An 18,692-nucleotide genomic window follows, 5' to 3' on the forward strand; every position below is an offset into this window, starting at 1 on the left:
AATATTTGGGCTTTCCGCTAACTCTTCGGGTTATCCGGTGCACGGGGGTACGTCGCGTAAGTTTGTTAGTTCGTTCGTTAACTTCATTTTCTTTCATTCGTTCCAAGTTAGATAAATGTGTCTTTGATACCGAATGCTGCCAATAGGGATACCAATTATTGTATAATATTTGTACTGATCTATGTAATCGGTGTGTGGGAGATAGCTGTGGCGTTATGTATGCTTTGCTCCACGTTTGTAAAGATTCATGTAAGCGCTGCGTTGGAGATATGTGTTTCGCAGTTAGGGTATGAAACAACTATTTCTTTACGCAGGCCCATGGTCAAGTAGAGACGGTACTCGACATTCTGCCAATAGGTTGAATATTGAGATCGATGTATAAAGATAAATAACCCATGGGCGGGTCTCTTGCGTAGTCACCTCCTCGTGGTGAGACCTGGTAATTGGCATCGTTTTCCAAAAAATTAATCAGTTGATTAATCTTTGGAAAACGATACCAAGCTAAGAACTACGCAGCAGTCCGGTTTGTATCTCCAAATGCCGCGAACAGAATTTTGGATGATCCAGACTGGGCTGCACTGTAGGTCATCGTTGGACACCGCTGGACGACGTTGGACACCGTTGGACGACGTTGGACACCGTTGGACATCGTTGGACACCGTTGGACATCGTTGGACACCGTTGGACGACGTTGGACATCGTTGGACATCGTTGGACGACGTTGGACACCGTTGGACATCGTTGGACACCGTTGGACACCGTTGGACATCGTTGGACACCGTTGGACATCGTTGGACACCGTTGGACACCGTTGGACACCGTTGGACATCGTTGGACATCGTTGGACACCGTTGGACGACGTTGGACATCGTTGGACATCGTTGGACACCGTTGGACGACGTTGGACATCGTTGGACGACGTTGGACACCGTTGGACATCGTTGGACATCGTTGGACACCGTTGGACACCGTTGGACATCGTTGGATATCGTTGGACACCGGGGGACACCGTAGAATGCGTGCGTTTTAGGCTTAAGCAATCGTAAAGTAGATACCTATGTACAGTGTATTGTGAGCTCATTCTGTACAACGATACTTATCCATCTTGGAACGAAAAATTGTACCCGCGATTTGTCGGTTCGTGATCGCTCAGTTGTTTCATACTGTCGCGTGACGTACTCGCTCGTGCGTATTCCGGGTACGTGCGGGTCAACGTGCACTGGAAAACTCTTTGGATTCGTAAGGCGGCCCAAGCACACCTCAGTCTTGGTGACTGCTCGACGACTGCTCGACGTTCGCACCGGATCGCGGGAGTTGTCGTCGCGCCGCTGATGCTTGCGAATCTGTTGGGGATTCAGTCGTGGATCTGCACTCCTGTCCGATTGGTACTTCGGTACTCGGGCAGGGACCTGTAATTTCACGTCCTCCGTAATCCTGTTCGGGCCCGCGGGGGTGGGCCCCACTGTTCAGTTGGGGCCATGCCTTCGTAATCCTGTTCAGCGGCCCCTCCCCGGGTTCCACATGTTCAGTTGGAGTGTGTTAAGTTGCCGGCCTATGTGCTGGATCCACGGCTGGATCAGCAGCGGATCACTGGCATCATCGGTCGGCGCCATCGACCGCGACTCGTATAAGTTTCGAGCGGCGAAACAGGAATCGAGTTATGGTCAATATTTGGGCTTTCCGCTAACTCTTCGGGTTATCCGGTGCACGGGGGTACGTCGCGTAAGTTTGTTAGTTCGTTCGTTAACTTCATTTTCTTTCATTCGTTCCAAGTTAGATAAATGTGTCTTTGATACCGAATGCTGCCAATAGGGATACCAATTATTGTATAATATTTGTACTGATCTATGTAATCGGTGTGTGGGAGATAGCTGTGGCGTTATGTATGCTTTGCTCCACGTTTGTAAAGATTCATGTAAGCGCTGCGTTGGAGATATGTGTTTCGCAGTTAGGGTACGAAACAACTATTTCTTTACGCAGGCCCATGGTCAAGTAGAGACGGTACTCGACATTCTGCCAATAGGTTGAATATTGAGATCGATGTATAAAGATAAATAACCCATGGGCGGGTCTCTTGCGTAGTCACCTCCTCGTGGTGAGACCTGGTAATTGGCATCGTTTTCCAAAAAATTAATCAGTTGATTAATCTTTGGAAAACGATACCAAGCTAAGAACTACGCAGCAGTCCGGTTTGTATCTCCAAATGCCGCGAACAGAATTTTGGATGATCCAGACTGGGCTGCACTGTAGGTCATCGTTGGACACCGCTGGACGACGTTGGACACCGTTGGACGACGTTGGACACCGTTGGACATCGTTGGACACCGTTGGACATCGTTGGACACCGTTGGACGACGTTGGACATCGTTGGACATCGTTGGACGACGTTGGACACCGTTGGACATCGTTGGACACCGTTGGACACCGTTGGACATCGTTGGACACCGTTGGACATCGTTGGACACCGTTGGACACCGTTGGACACCGTTGGACATCGTTGGACATCGTTGGACACCGTTGGACGACGTTGGACATCGTTGGACATCGTTGGACACCGTTGGACGACGTTGGACATCGTTGGACGACGTTGGACACCGTTGGACATCGTTGGACATCGTTGGACACCGTTGGACACCGTTGGACATCGTTGGATATCGTTGGACACCGGGGGACACCGTAGAATGCGTGCGTTTTAGGCTTAAGCAATCGTAAAGTAGATACCTATGTACAGTGTATTGTGAGCTCATTCTGTACAACGATACTTATCCATCTTGGAACGAAAAATTGTACCCGCGATTTGTCGGTTCGTGATCGCTCAGTTGTTTCATACTGTCGCGTGACGTACTCGCTCGTGCGTATTCCGGGTACGTGCGGGTCAACGTGCACTGGAAAACTCTTTGGATTCGTAAGGCGGCCCAAGCACACCTCAGTCTTGGTGACTGCTCGACGACTGCTCGACGTTCGCACCGGATCGCGGGAGTTGTCGTCGCGCCGCTGATGCTTGCGAATCTGTTGGGGATTCAGTCGTGGATCTGCACTCCTGTCCGATTGGTACTTCGGTACTCGGGCAGGGACCTGTAATTTCACGTCCTCCGTAATCCTGTTCGGGCCCGCGGGGGTGGGCCCCACTGTTCAGTTGGGGCCATGCCTTCGTAATCCTGTTCAGCGGCCCCTCCCCGGGTTCCACATGTTCAGTTGGAGTGTGTTAAGTTGCCGGCCTATGTGCTGGATCCACGGCTGGATCAGCAGCGGATCACTGGCATCATCGGTCGGCGCCATCGACCGCGACTCGTATAAGTTTCGAGCGGCGAAACAGGAATCGAGTTATGGTCAATATTTGGGCTTTCCGCTAACTCTTCGGGTTATCCGGTGCACGGGGGTACGTCGCGTAAGTTTGTTAGTTCGTTCGTTAACTTCATTTTCTTTCATTCGTTCCAAGTTAGATAAATGTGTCTTTGATACCGAATGCTGCCAATAGGGATACCAATTATTGTACAATATTTGTACTGATCTATGTAATCGGTGTGTGGGAGATAGCTGTGGCGTTATGTATGCTTTGCTCCACGTTTGTAAAGATTCATGTAAGCGCTGCGTTGGAGATATGTGTTTCGCAGTTAGGGTACGAAACAACTATTTCTTTACGCAGGCCCATGGTCAAGTAGAGACGGTACTCGACATTCTGCCAATAGGTTGAATATTGAGATCGATGTATAAAGATAAATAACCCATGGGCGGGTCTCTTGCGTAGTCACCTCCTCGTGGTGAGACCTGGTAATTGGCATCGTTTTCCAAAAAGTTAATCCGTTGATTAATCTTTGGAAAACGATACCAAGCTAAGAACTACGCACCAGTCCGGTTTGCATCTCCAAATGCCGCGAACAGAATTTTGGATGATCCAGACTGGGCTGCACCGTGGGACACCGTTGGACACCGTTGGACGACGTTGGACACCGTGGGACACCGTGGGACACCGTTGGACAACGTGGGACAGCGTAGGACAACGTGGGAGAACGTGGGACAACGTGGGACACCGTTGGACACCGTGGGATATGTCTTGTCTCTCAAATCCATTCTGAGCCCATTCTGTATAATGGTACTTATCTGACTTGGAATCTAGTATAAAAATCGATTCTTTTTTTGCATTGAATCTTGTGGTTATTTTGTGCACGAGAGTGCGTTGCGTAAGTCCATTGATTCTTTGGAAAGATCGCGAACGAACGAGTTCGCGCCGCTATTTTTCTTTCATTTTCTGTTTGTTCGGGCTTCTTCTTAGTTTCCCATTTTTAAGAGAAAATTATTGCGGTCATGTTAGAGTTTATAACTTTTCGATATATTCAAAAGTTTTGCGCCGCGAAAATAGAACGTTAAACAGTTTAGAACAATGACTCGAATGTCCCTTTTTCAGAACACGAAATTGTGTATGCATTGTCAATAGGTTCGGTTAAATAAATTATTGTTTTATTTCCGATATATGAGATCATTCTCTTATTTCAAACGAATTTTTAATAAGTTATTTTATTGTTTCAAATTGAGTTATATCTCAATAATTCACTTATGGAATTTAATTTTTTTTTTGTTGTATTATGTGTATTTGCTTCAGTTAACGTCATAAACTTGCAACATAGTAACAGTTGGATTCAAATACCTCGAAACAAGTATTCTTTAAACATATTTAGTGGCGAACTTTTGAATTCTTGCAAATATTTTCCAATATTTATAACAGGCGACTATAGTGTATTAGTGCAATATATATTTCGTATTCTAATAACGAAAATTCACAGTATATATTCTAATTGCGAACAGTATAATTCTTGAAATCGATTGCATTGCATTCACGGTATTCGTAAGCATTTGTTTGCTATCGAGATATATCTCACAATTTTCAACTTATAGTTTCATACTTGTTCCAGTTTCTTAATAATAATTTTTAAGTGTAAAGAAATAGCAGTATTTTCTAAATAAACGTTCCATAGGAAAAAGGAGAAAATTGTCGAAACAACGTTTCGCTTCTTTTCCACCCCCCCCCCCCACCCCCGCCCCTAAACTGCTTTATTTTCAGGAAATATTTGTGACCGCGCGCAATGCGGTTGTAGAGTCAGTGTTTGCCACGCAATAGTTTCTTTTCAATATTTTAAAATCACGATAGTTTTGATCAAATTCGATCGAATAATCACACGCGAAAATAATAAAATTTTATCAATCAAATTTGTACGCGATATTAGAGTTATTGTTCGCCGATCACAATTTAAGCGGTCGCGGTAACGTAGTCTTTTATTTTTCTTTTTTTATATATTTATTTTTTTGAATATTCGTTTCCGGTATTAGAGTCAGTGCCTCGCTCAAGAGGATAAAGCCTCTCCAGGAGCTCAAGAATGTAAGTAGTTTTATATATTGTATTTCAATTTGTTCTATTTAGTATATTTTGTTTGAAATGTCGTTAATTACAAAATAAAAATGATGGATGATTTAGAAAGCTGTAAATGTCCTTTTTAATTGAAATAAAGTCTTGAAGTCTTAACATTAAAGTACAATAAAACTGTCTGATACTCATAAAAAATCACTGAATATTTGTTCTCAAATTTTTATATTAGATTTCCAATTTACATATTTATTAGAATTTAGTCTTTATTATTGCTAAAGTTTCAAGTTTGTTATTATATATTAACGATATTAATGATATCTTATGTTTTGTTATAGATATATCACTGCTTCAACTCCTTCGTCTTCTTTGGGAATGTTTTAACAGTGGCTAAAAAGCCAAAAATGTAATTATCTTTACACATTGTACTTCAATTATGTATATTCTGTATATTTTTCTTTGATCACTATCAATTAAGAAATACAATTTGATTGAAAATTTAAGAGATTAGCATTTTCTGAGGTTATTCTTTCATTAAAATAAAATAATTATTAAAATCTTAATACCGAATTATGAAACAAATGACTAACATATTTCAGAAATCTTTAGATTCTTAATTTTTAGATTTTAAACTTTCATATTAGAGTTTCAGTTTTTACACTTATCAAAGTTTATTAGAATTTCAATCTTTATTATTACCAAAGTTACTAAAGTTAATAAACTTTTATTTTTCATTATCTCCAACTTTTTAAATAATCAGCAATCACTCATCGTGTTTTGTTCTGTAACAGATTTTTCGCAATCTCCATTTCCACCACTGGACTCTACACAGTTCCTGATGACATTCGCTGGGGTGGCGCAGCATCCACGATACGTCCTTTGTTTCTCCGCTTCGAACGGTGAGTCGCATGCATTTCTGTTCCTCCGGTCACTCAATCATGTCGTAGGATGAAAGGTCCGAATCGGCACGGGTGATCGGTTGTATTACGTAGAATTTTTTTGCGAGCATAGTGACCGCGGGTATTTCTTATACCCGTGAGTAGTAACACTCATTTTTTGAAATTTATTAGTTTAGGATAGGTCTTCTCGCATATCACGATTATAATAATTAGTTTTTTAATAATTAGGTTAAACATATACACTTGAGAATATATTCGTGTTAGTTATAAATATGCATGTTAATATTCCGTATGAATATTTGCAAATGGCAAATATCTACACGAATATATCTGTATGACACGAATATACTTGATCTTAAGCAATGAATTGATCGTGACAATCTTAAGTCACGTTCGTTTATTTCACTTTGGCTAGAACTTAAAATATGAGTTAAAATACATTTTTTCCGTACGAAAATGTGTGAAATTTTACGTGCAAGAAGACACTTCGCGACAGGCAGAATTTTTAATCGAAGCAATAATTTTGAACATTGCTTTTACATTTTCGAGTATTTGCTTTGATAAAGAGTTCGCCTGAGATTATTTCTTTCTTACTAATATATTTAGAGTCAATTATTCCATTTGATCGAGTCTCAGTCTTTTTCAATTAACGCTACCTTTTCTGCAATATTAAAATTTTCTTCCGATTTATTAAATTAATGAAGTAGAATTACTTAGTTAGTATTAAATTAATAAAATAGAGTTAATCAGAAAGAAGCAGCAAAGAACGTTAGTCCGTTAAATAAAAATTACACAAACTAATCATCCTTTTAGATCAGGATTTTCAGGTTTAACCCTTTCCGTGCCCATTGTCAGGATCTCATTCACGTGCCCAGGTGCTACTTGAATGGGAGAAAGACAGTGGGCACGATGACCTAGAATTAAGTAATGTAATAATTTCTCAGCGACTGACCATGTGTTAGTGTATCGTGCACGACGTATTTTCCACATTACGTGTGTGTGTTGTTAGGTCGTGGAATTGCGTCGCTTTTTCTCATTCCTTAAAACTTGAAATATTAAAAATATCGAGACATATATCGATTCAATTTACGTCTCGATACAATTAGAATTTCTGATAATATCATCCACGCGACTAAGTGTACTCATACTCTTAATATCGCTATAAATCGCAATTATAATTCCAAGTTTACTTATATCTATTTTAAAAATATAATTTTCTCAGACGTGTTTTATCACGTATTACGCAATGGTCACTAGCCTTCGTCAGTCGATTTCAGGAAAAAGGTACGTACCTTAGAGCATGCATGATATGTTAAGCTCGGGTGTCGGAGGCGTCCCGGGACGTCCTCTCTAGTGTAGGACCTTTGCGCCCGGGCGTTTGTGTGAGAACCGTGGAGCGAGTGTGTTGGTGTGCCTGTTTTGCCATTTTTAAATATAGCGCTAGGTAGGATAGGTAGCATACTTTCTGGTATGTCTGTTAATTATAAGTAGGTAGGACCGGGCAGGTTGGCACAGTCTCTGGTCGGGTAGGCGCGTTTTCGCGTGACCAACCTGTTTCTGGAAATTTATTTGAAAAATCGACGGTGAAACTGGCACGAGTAGAGCATGCTCTCGTCTCTGGTTTTGCCTTTCGATTTTTCGAATTTCGCGGTCGCGGTCGCGAATGGGCTCGAAACGAACGTTTATTGCTCGAGCACGCACGTGCGAGTGGGCAACGATCACTGCTGTGATCGTTGGTCAGTCCATGTGCACATCAATCAGCTTCCGCGGTTTATATTTTTATTTTACCTTTATAAGTTTTTTTTTTGTTTGCGATTTAGAAGTCTCGAGCTTAGATTTAAGTTACAGCGGGCATTGCGCCCGAAGAAGGAAGAGGCTATAAGCCGAAGAGGCCCGACAAACTGTCACTCAAGAGGGCAACTACTAATGGCTCCCCATCCTCTGGGTCATCCGGAGCATGGGAAGTCATTATCGTTACTACTTTGTCACTATGCTCGCTTTTAGTATTTGTAGTAGTAGTAGTAGTAGTAGTAGTCTTTGTTTTTTTGGCCGATGTATATATCGGTCCATCGTCCCATTGGGCAAGTCGCGATTTTTCTTATTAGTGTTGCGACAAATTAATTACGGGTTGTATTAGTGTTGCGAAATAATATCACGGCTTTTCATTAGTGTGGCGAGAAAATGATTACGGTTTGAATTAGAGTTGCGATAAAATGATAATCGCGTTTGCTTTAGAGTTGCGAATTACGATATCGCGATTGTCTTTTGCAATTTTTAGAATTTTTTCTGTTTTTCTGTTTAAGTAGCAATACTAGGATATTTAAAGTAGCTTTTTCAAATAGTAAATAGTAATTTTCATTAAATTCACTTTAAGAATTAGCGTTGCGACATTGTTCCATCGCGAGTTCTACTTATTTTTCCTGTTAGCGTTGCGATAATGAATGATCGCGTTTTGTTAAGTAGAGTTGCGTTCACGAACTGCCCAAACCCTCCGACTGCATTTGTCGGACACTGCTCCTGGATCACACGTACAGCCTAAAGAGCTGTACAAGTGTGATCGTTCATCGGCAACCTCCTAAATGGTTGCACTGCAATCTCTCGCTATTAGTGTTGCGTATCGCTTAAATACGAGTGCGTAGATTTATACTTATTAGCGTTGCGTATTAGATATCGGGAATTTTCAGATTTTTCTTTTTTTTTTTTTTTATGGTAGATTAATTGATATTGCAAATATAACGAAGCACTCGTCGCGTTTGATTTTGAGAATTTTCTGTTTCATAAATATTAGTAGTAAATTAGCGTTGCGGAACAAGAATATTCAGTTCCACTCTCGGCGTGTTGATCGGGTTTATATAGAGTGGAAGACGATCGAATTTTAGTAGCCCTTCTGGCTACTGCTTTGTTTCTTTTTCAGCGCCCCTTATTTTGCGCCCCTTATTACTACGTTTTTTACTGAAAATACTGCTATAAGACATATTCCTTTGTCAGCGTTAACGTTACCATGACTGTTAAAATACAGAACTTTATTACGAATGTATAATATATATATATTTACATGTATGAAATTGTGAGCGATTTCATGCGCAACAAAGTATTATAACGAAATACCTTAATGTTGCTAGGAAGGCTGGAAATATTTTTTAAAATTTAATTCATTGCAATTGGAATTAGTGCTGGTGATTGTTCGTTCTTAGAACCATAACTTTTAGAATTTATTCGACCGCGATATTTTCACTTCAATCTTTTAACAGTAATGTAGAATTTTATAAATATTCGAATTTCATTTGCATGAAACAAAAGTTTCGTCACGAAACAAAGACATCGTCACGTTTGTAGCAAAAATTCTGCAAAAAATGACTTATGCACATACCTTTCGGTTTACTATGTTGCAAATCACTACGTTGTTGTAGAAAATAACAGATACTGTTAAAAGTTAAAAGATAAAGCAAGTGATTGTATAATAACCGGGGTTTCTCTCATCTTAGTTATTCCAAACTAACTTTTCAATTTTTAATTTAGTTTAAATTCAATTACTTAAAATTCTTGTTTCCAACGTAACCCTAGTTTCGATTAAAAGATACACACGATTCTCTATATTTGCTAAAATTTAATCAATAGTAATTTGATCTATAATTGACCATTATTAATAGTTTATTTTTCATAAAATGTTTCATAAAATGTTCTCGTTTTAAAGATGTCTGTTTCTTCCATATACCATAATCCAGTAAATGAGTTTGTTTCAGATTTATCAATTTACAGAAAATACGTTTCAGTTACATATATGAACATTTCACAGCATATTAAATATGTATGCTAGATGCCCAAATGATTTTTCTTCCATCGTCTGATTGTTCAGGCTTCTGCCCGTTTTCCCATTTTTAAAAGAAGAATATTGCGGCCACGTTGGAGTTTATAACTTTTCGATATCTTCATAAGCTTAGTACAACGAGAAGTATGTCTCTTTTGCAAAACTCTAAATTGTATATACAGTGTCAGTACTTTCATTTCCTTTCTGTGGTTCCAAGTTAGACATATGTATCATTGATACCGAATGTTGCCAGTACGGTTGCGAATTATTGTACAATGTTTGTACTGATCGATGTAATTGTTTTCGCAGATTAATCAGTTGATTAATTTTCAGAAAACGACTACATTGATAAGTACAAACATTGCACAATAATTCGATACCAAGCTCAGAATCACGCTAATACAGTCCATTTTGGATTACGAAAAGCCACGAAGAGAATTTTGGATAATCTAAACTGGACTGCAACGTGGGACGACATTGGACACCGTGGGACGCCGCTGGAGACCGTAGAACACCGTTGGTCCAGTGTAGATCACCAAAAAACGCGAAAAGAATTTTGGATGATCTAGACTGGACTGCAACGTGGGACACCGTGGGATACCATTGGTTCATTGTGGATCTCCAAATGCCACGAAAAGAATTTTGGATGATCTACACTGGACTGCAACGAGGGACACCATTGGTTCAGTGTGGATCTCCAAATGCCACGAAAAGAATTTTGGATGATCTACACTGGACTGCAGCGTGGGATACCATTGGTTCATTGTGGATCTCCAAATGCCACGAAAAGAATTTTGGATGATCTACACTGGACTGCAACGAGGGACACCATTGGTTCAGTGTGGATCTCCAAATGCCACGAAAAGAATTTTGGATGATCTACACTGGACTGCAGCGTGGGATACCATTGGTTCAGTGTAGATCCCCAAATGCCGCGAAAAGAATATTGGATGATCTACACTGGACTGCAACGTGGGACACCGTTGGTCTAGTTTGGATCTCCAAAAGCCGCGAACAGAATTTTGGCGGATCTAGACTGGACTGCAACGTGGGACACCGTTGGTCTAGTTTGGATCTCCAAAAGCCGCGAACAGAATTTTGGCGGATCTAGACTGGGCTGCACCGTGGGACACCGTTGGACACCGTTGGACATCGTTGGACATCGTTGGACGACGTTGGACACCGTTGGACGACGTTGGACATCGTTGGACACCGTTGGACACCGTTGGACATCGTTGGACACCGTTGGACACCGTTGGACATCGTTGGACACCGTTGGACATCGTTGGACACCGTTGGACATCGTTGGACACCGTTGGACACCGTTGGACACCGTTGGACGACGTTGGACATCGTTGGACATCGTTGGACATCGTTGGACATCGTTGGACATCGTTGGACATCGTTGGACATCGTTGAATATCGTTGGACACCGGGGGACACCGTAGAATGCGTGCGTTTTAGGCTTAATTAATGGTAAGATAGACACCTATGTTAAGTGCATTGTGAGCTCATTCTGTACAACGATACTTATCCATCTTGGAACGAAAAATTGTATCCGCGATTTGTCGGTTCGCGATCGCTCAGTTGTTTCAAACTGTCGCGTGACGTACTCGCTCGTGCGTATTCCGGGTACGTGCGGGTCAACGTGCACTGGACAACTCTACGGATTCGTAAGGCGGCCCAAGCACACCTCAGTCTTGGTGACTGCTCGTCGACTGCTCGACGTTCGCATCGAATCGCGGGAGTTGTCGTCGCGCCGCTGATGCTTGCGAATCTGTTGGGGATTCAGTCGTGGATCTGTACTCCTGTCCGATTGGTACTTCGGTACTCGGGCAGGGACCTGTAATTTCACGTCCTCCGTAATCCTGTTCGGGCCCGCGGGGGTGGGCCCCACTGTTCAGTGGAAGATCATGCCTTCGTAATCCTGTTCAGCGGCCCCTCCACAGGGGTGGGCCCCACTGTTCAGTTGAGGCCTCTGCCTTCGTAATCCTGTTCAGCGGCCCCTCCCCGGGTTCCACATGTTCAGTTGGAGTGTGTTAAGTTGCCGGCCTGTGTGCTGGATCCACGGCTGGATCACCAGCGGATCACTGGCATCATCGGTCGGCGCCATCGACCGCGACTCGTATAAGTTTCGAACGGCGAAACAGGAATCGAGTTATGGTCAATACTTGGGCTTTCCGCTAATCCGTCGTGTTATCCGGTGCACGGGGGTACGTCGCGTAAGTTTGTGAGTTCGTTCGTTAGTTTCATTTTCTTTCATTTGTTCCAAGGTAGATAAATGTGTCTTTGATACCGAATGCTGCCAGTAGGGATACCAATTATTGTACAATATTTGTACTGATCTATGTAATCGGTGTGTGGGAGATAGCTGTGGCGTTATGTATGCTTTGCTCCACGTTTGTAAAGATTCATGTAAGCGCTGCGTTGGAGATATGTGTTTCGCAGTTATGCTACGAAGCAACTATTTCTTTACGCAGGCCCATGGTCAAGTAGAGACGGTACTCGACATTCTGCCACTGGGTTGAATGTCGAGATGGACGTATAAAGATAAATAACCCATGGGCGGGTCTCTTGCGTAGTCACCTCCTCGCGGTGAGACCTGGTAATTGGCATCGTTTTCCAAAAAATTAATCCGTTGATTAATCTTTGGAAAACGATACCAAGCTAAGAACTACGCAGCAGTCCGGTTTGTATCTCCAAATGCCGCGAACAGAATTTTGGATGATCCAGACTGGGCTGCACCGTAGGTCACCGTTGGACACCGTTGGACGACGTTGGACGACGTTGGACGACGTTGGACGACGTTGGACGACGTTGGATACCTTGGAATGCTTGCGTTTTAGCCTTAATTAATCGTAAGATAGATATCTATGTTAAGTGCATTGTGAGCTCATTCTGTACAACGATACTTATCCATCTTGGAACGAAAAATTGTATCCGCGATTTGTCGGTTCGCGATCGCTCAGTTGTTTCAAACTGTCGCGTGACGTACTCGCTCGTGCGTATTCTGGGTACGTGCGGGTCAACGTGCACTGGACAACTCTACGGATTCGTAAGGCGGCCCAAGCACACCTCAGTCTTGGTGACTGCTCGTCGACTGCTCGACGTTCGCATCGAATCGCGGGAGTTGTCGTCGCGCCGCTGATGCTTGCGAATCTGTTGGGGATTCAGTCGTGGATCTGCACTCCTGTCCGATTGGTACTTCGGTACTCGGGCAGGGACCTGTAATTTCACGTCCTCCGTAATCCTGTTCGGGCCCGCGGGGGTGGGCCCCACTGTTCAGTTGAGGCCTCTGCCTTCGTAATCCTGTTCAGCGGCCCCTCCCCGGGTTCCACATGTTCAGTTGGAGTGTGTTAAGTTGCCGGCCTGTGTGCTGGATCCACGGCTGGATCACCAGCGGATCACTGGCATCATCGGTCGGCGCCATCGACCGCGACTCGTATAAGTTTCGAACGGCGAAACAGGAATCGAGTTATGGTCAATACTTGGGCTTTCCGCTAATCCGTCGTGTTATCCGGTGCACGGGGGTACGTCGCGTAAGTTTGTGAGTTCGTTCGTTAGCTTCATTTTCTTTCATTTGTTCCAAGGTAGATAAATGTGTCTTTGATACCGAATGCTGCCAGTAGGGATACCAATTATTGTACAATATTTGTACTGATCTATGTAATCGGTGTGTGGGAGATAGCTGTGGCGTTATGTATGCTTTGCTCCACGTTTGTAAAGATTCATGTAAGCGCTGCGTTGGAGATATGTGTTTCGCAGTTATGCTACGAAGCAACTATTTCTTTACGCAGGCCCATGGTCAAGTAGAGACGGTACTCGACATTCTGCCACTGGGTTGAATGTCGAGATGGACGTATAAAGATAAATAACCCATGGGCGGGTCTCTTGCGTAGTCACCTCCTCGCGGTGAGACCTGGTAATTGGCATCGTTTTCCAAAAAATTAATCCGTTGATTAATCTTTGGAAAACGATACCAAGCTAAGAACTACGCAGCAGTCCGGTTTGTATCTCCAAATGCCGCGAACAGAATTTTGGATGATCCAGACTGGGCTGCACCGTAGGTCACCGTTGGACACCGTTGGACGACGTTGGACGACGTTGGACGACGTTGGACGACGTTGGACGACGTTGGATACCTTGGAATGCTTGCGTTTTAGCCTTAATTAATCGTAAGATAGATATCTATGTTAAGTGCATTGTGAGCTCATTCTGTACAACGATACTTATCCATCTTGGAACGAAAAATTGTATCCGCGATTTGTCGGTTCGCGATCGCTCAGTTGTTTCAAACTGTCGCGTGACGTACTCGCTCGTGCGTATTCCGGGTACGTGCGGGTCAACGTGCACTGGACAACTCTACGGATTCGTAAGGCGGCCCAAGCACACCTCAGTCTTGGTGACTGCTCGTCGACTGCTCGACGTTCGCATCGAATCGCGGGAGTTGTCGTCGCGCCGCTGATGCTTGCGAATCTGTTGGGGATTCAGTCGTGGATCTGCACTCCTGTCCGATTGGTACTTCGGTACTCGGGCAGGGACCTGTAATTTCACGTCCTCCGTAATCCTGTTCGGGCCCGCGGGGGTGGGCCCCACTGTTCAGTTGAGGCCTCTGCCTTCGTAATCCTGTTCAGCGGCCCCTCCCCGGGTTCCACATGTTCAGTTGGAGTGTGTTAAGTTGCCGGCCTGTGTGCTGGATCCACGGCTGGATCACCAGCGGATCACTGGCATCATCGGTCGGCGCCATCGACCGCGACTCGTATAAGTTTCGAACGGCGAAACAGGAATCGAGTTATGGTCAATACTTGGGCTTTCCGCTAATCCGTCGTGTTATCCGGTGCACGGGGGTACGTCGCGTAAGTTTGTGAGTTCGTTCGTTAGCTTCATTTTCTTTCATTTGTTCCAAGGTAGATAAATGTGTCTTTGATACCGAATGCTGCCAGTAGGGATACCAATTATTGTACAATATTTGTACTGATCTATGTAATCGGTGTGTGGGAGATAGCTGTGGCGTTATGTATGCTTTGCTCCACGTTTGTAAAGATTCATGTAAGCGCTGCGTTGGAGATATGTGTTTCGCAGTTATGCTACGAAGCAACTATTTCTTTACGCAGGCCCATGGTCAAGTAGAGACGGTACTCGACATTCTGCCACTGGGTTGAATGTCGAGATGGACGTATAAAGATAAATAACCCATGGGCGGGTCTCTTGCGTAGTCACCTCCTCGCGGTGAGACCTGGTAATTGGCATCGTTTTCCAAAAAATTAATCCGTTGATTAATCTTTGGAAAACGATACCAAGCTAAGAACTACGCAGCAGTCCGGTTTGTATCTCCAAATGCCGCGAACAGAATTTTGGATGATCCAGACTGGGCTGCACCGTAGGTCACCGTTGGACACCGTTGGACGACGTTGGACGACGTTGGACGACGTTGGACGACGTTGGACGACGTTGGATACCTTGGAATGCTTGCGTTTTAGCCTTAATTAATCGTAAGATAGATATCTATGTTAAGTGCATTGTGAGCTCATTCTGTACAACGATACTTATCCATCTTGGAACGAAAAATTGTATCCGCGATTTGTCGGTTCGCGATCGCTCAGTTGTTTCAAACTGTCGCGTGACGTACTCGCTCGTGCGTATTCCGGGTACGTGCGGGTCAACGTGCACTGGACAACTCTACGGATTCGTAAGGCGGCCCAAGCACACCTCAGTCTTGGTGACTGCTCGTCGACTGCTCGACGTTCGCATCGAATCGCGGGAGTTGTCGTCGCGCCGCTGATGCTTGCGAATCTGTTGGGGATTCAGTCGTGGATCTGCACTCCTGTCCGATTGGTACTTCGGTACTCGGGCAGGGACCTGTAATTTCACGTCCTCCGTAATCCTGTTCGGGCCCGCGGGGGTGGGCCCCACTGTTCAGTTGAGGCCTCTGCCTTCGTAATCCTGTTCAGCGGCCCCTCCCCGGGTTCCACATGTTCAGTTGGAGTGTGTTAAGTTGCCGGCCTGTGTGCTGGATCCACGGCTGGATCACCAGCGGATCACTGGCATCATCGGTCGGCGCCATCGACCGCGACTCGTATAAGTTTCGAACGGCGAAACAGGAATCGAGTTATGGTCAATACTTGGGCTTTCCGCTAATCCGTCGTGTTATCCGGTGCACGGGGGTACGTCGCGTAAGTTTGTGAGTTCGTTCGTTAGCTTCATTTTCTTTCATTTGTTCCAAGGTAGATAAATGTGTCTTTGATACCGAATGCTGCCAGTAGGGATACCAATTATTGTACAATATTTGTACTGATCTATGTAATCGGTGTGTGGGAGATAGCTGTGGCGTTATGTATGCTTTGCTCCACGTTTGTAAAGATTCATGTAAGCGCTGCGTTGGAGATATGTGTTTCGCAGTTATGCTACGAAGCAACTATTTCTTTACGCAGGCCCATGGTCAAGTAGAGACGGTACTCGACATTCTGCCACTGGGTTGAATGTCGAGATGGACGTATAAAGATAAATAACCCATGGGCGGGTCTCTTGCGTAGTCACCTCCTCGCGGTGAGACCTGGTAATTGGCATCGTTTTCCAAAAAATTAATCCGTTGATTAATCTTTGGAAAACGATACCAAGCTAAGAACTACGCAGCAGTCCGGTTTGTATCTCCAAATGCCGCGAACAGAATTTTGGATGATCCAGACTGGGCTGCACCGTAGGTCACCGTTGGACACCGTTGGACGACGTTGGACGACGTTGGACGACGTTGGACGACGTTGGACGACGTTGGACGACGTTGGATACCTTGGAATGCTTGCGTTTTAGCCTTAATTAATCGTAAGATAGATATCTATGTTAAGTGCATTGTGAGCTCATTCTGTACAACGATACTTATCCATCTTGGAACGAAAAATTGTATCCGCGATTTGTCGGTTCGCGATCGCTCAGTTGTTTCAAACTGTCGCGTGACGTACTCGCTCGTGCGTATTCCGGGTACGTGCGGGTCAACGTGCACTGGACAACTCTACGGATTCGTAAGGCGGCCCAAGCACACCTCAGTCTTGGTGACTGCTCGTCGACTGCTCGACGTTCGCATCGAATCGCGGGAGTTGTCGTCGCGCCGCTGATGCTTGCGAATCTGTTGGGGATTCAGTCGTGGATCTGCACTCCTGTCCGATTGGTACTTCGGTACTCGGGCAGGGACCTGTAATTTCACGTCCTCCGTAATCCTGTTCGGGCCCGCGGGGGTGGGCCCCACTGTTCAGTTGAGGCCTCTGCCTTCGTAATCCTGTTCAGCGGCCCCTCCCCGGGTTCCACATGTTCAGTTGGAGTGTGTTAAGTTGCCGGCCTGTGTGCTGGATCCACGGCTGGATCACCAGCGGATCACTGGCATCATCGGTCGGCGCCATCGACCGCGACTCGTATAAGTTTCGAACGGCGAAACAGGAATCGAGTTATGGTCAATACTTGGGCTTTCCGCTAATCCGTCGTGTTATCCGGTGCACGGGGGTACGTCGCGTAAGTTTGTGAGTTCGTTCGTTAGCTTCATTTTCTTTCATTTGTTCCAAGGTAGATAAATGTGTCTTTGATACCGAATGCTGCCAGTAGGGATACCAATTATTGTACAATATTTGTACTGATCTATGTAATCGGTGTGTGGGAGATAGCTGTGGCGTTATGTATGCTTTGCTCCACGTTTGTAAAGATTCATGTAAGCGCTGCGTTGGAGATATGTGTTTCGCAGTTATGCTACGAAGCAACTATTTCTTTACGCAGGCCCATGGTCAAGTAGAGACGGTACTCGACATTCTGCCATTGGGTTGAATGTCGAGATGGACGTATAAAGATAAATAACCCATGGGCGGGTCTCTTGCGTAGTCACCTCCTCGCGGTGAGACCTGGTAATTGGCATCGTTTTCCAAAAAATTAATCCGTTGATTAATCTTTGGAAAACGATACCAAGCTAAGAACTACGCAGCAGTCCGGTTTGTATCTCCAAATGCCGCGAACAGAATTTTGGATGATCCAGACTGGGCTGCACCGTAGGTCACCGTTGGACACCGTTGGACGACGTTGGACGACGTTGGACGACGTTGGACGACGTTGGACGACGTTGGACGACGTTGGATACCTTGGAATGCTTGCGTTTTAGCCTTAATTAATCGTAAGATAGATATCTATGTTAAGTGCATTGTGAGCTCATTCTGTACAACGATACTTATCCATCTTGGAACGAAAAATTGTATCCGCGATTTGTCGGTTCGCGATCGCTCAGTTGTTTCAAACTGTCGCGTGACGTACTCGCTCGTGCGTATTCCGGGTACGTGCGGGTCAACGTGCACTGGACAACTCTACGGATTCGTAAGGCGGCCCAAGCACACCTCAGTCTTGGTGACTGCTCGTCGACTGCTCGACGTTCGCATCGAATCGCGGGAGTTGTCGTCGCGCCGCTGATGCTTGCGAATCTGTTGGGGATTCAGTCGTGGATCTGCACTCCTGTCCGATTGGTACTTCGGTACTCGGGCAGGGACCTGTAATTTCACGTCCTCCGTAATCCTGTTCGGGCCCGCGGGGGTGGGCCCCACTGTTCAGTTGAGGCCTCTGCCTTCGTAATCCTGTTCAGCGGCCCCTCCCCGGGTTCCAC

This window comes from Bombus affinis, chromosome 1, assembly GCF_024516045.1.
Source record: "Bombus affinis isolate iyBomAffi1 chromosome 1, iyBomAffi1.2, whole genome shotgun sequence".
Classification (NCBI taxonomy): Eukaryota; Metazoa; Arthropoda; class Insecta; order Hymenoptera; family Apidae; genus Bombus; species Bombus affinis.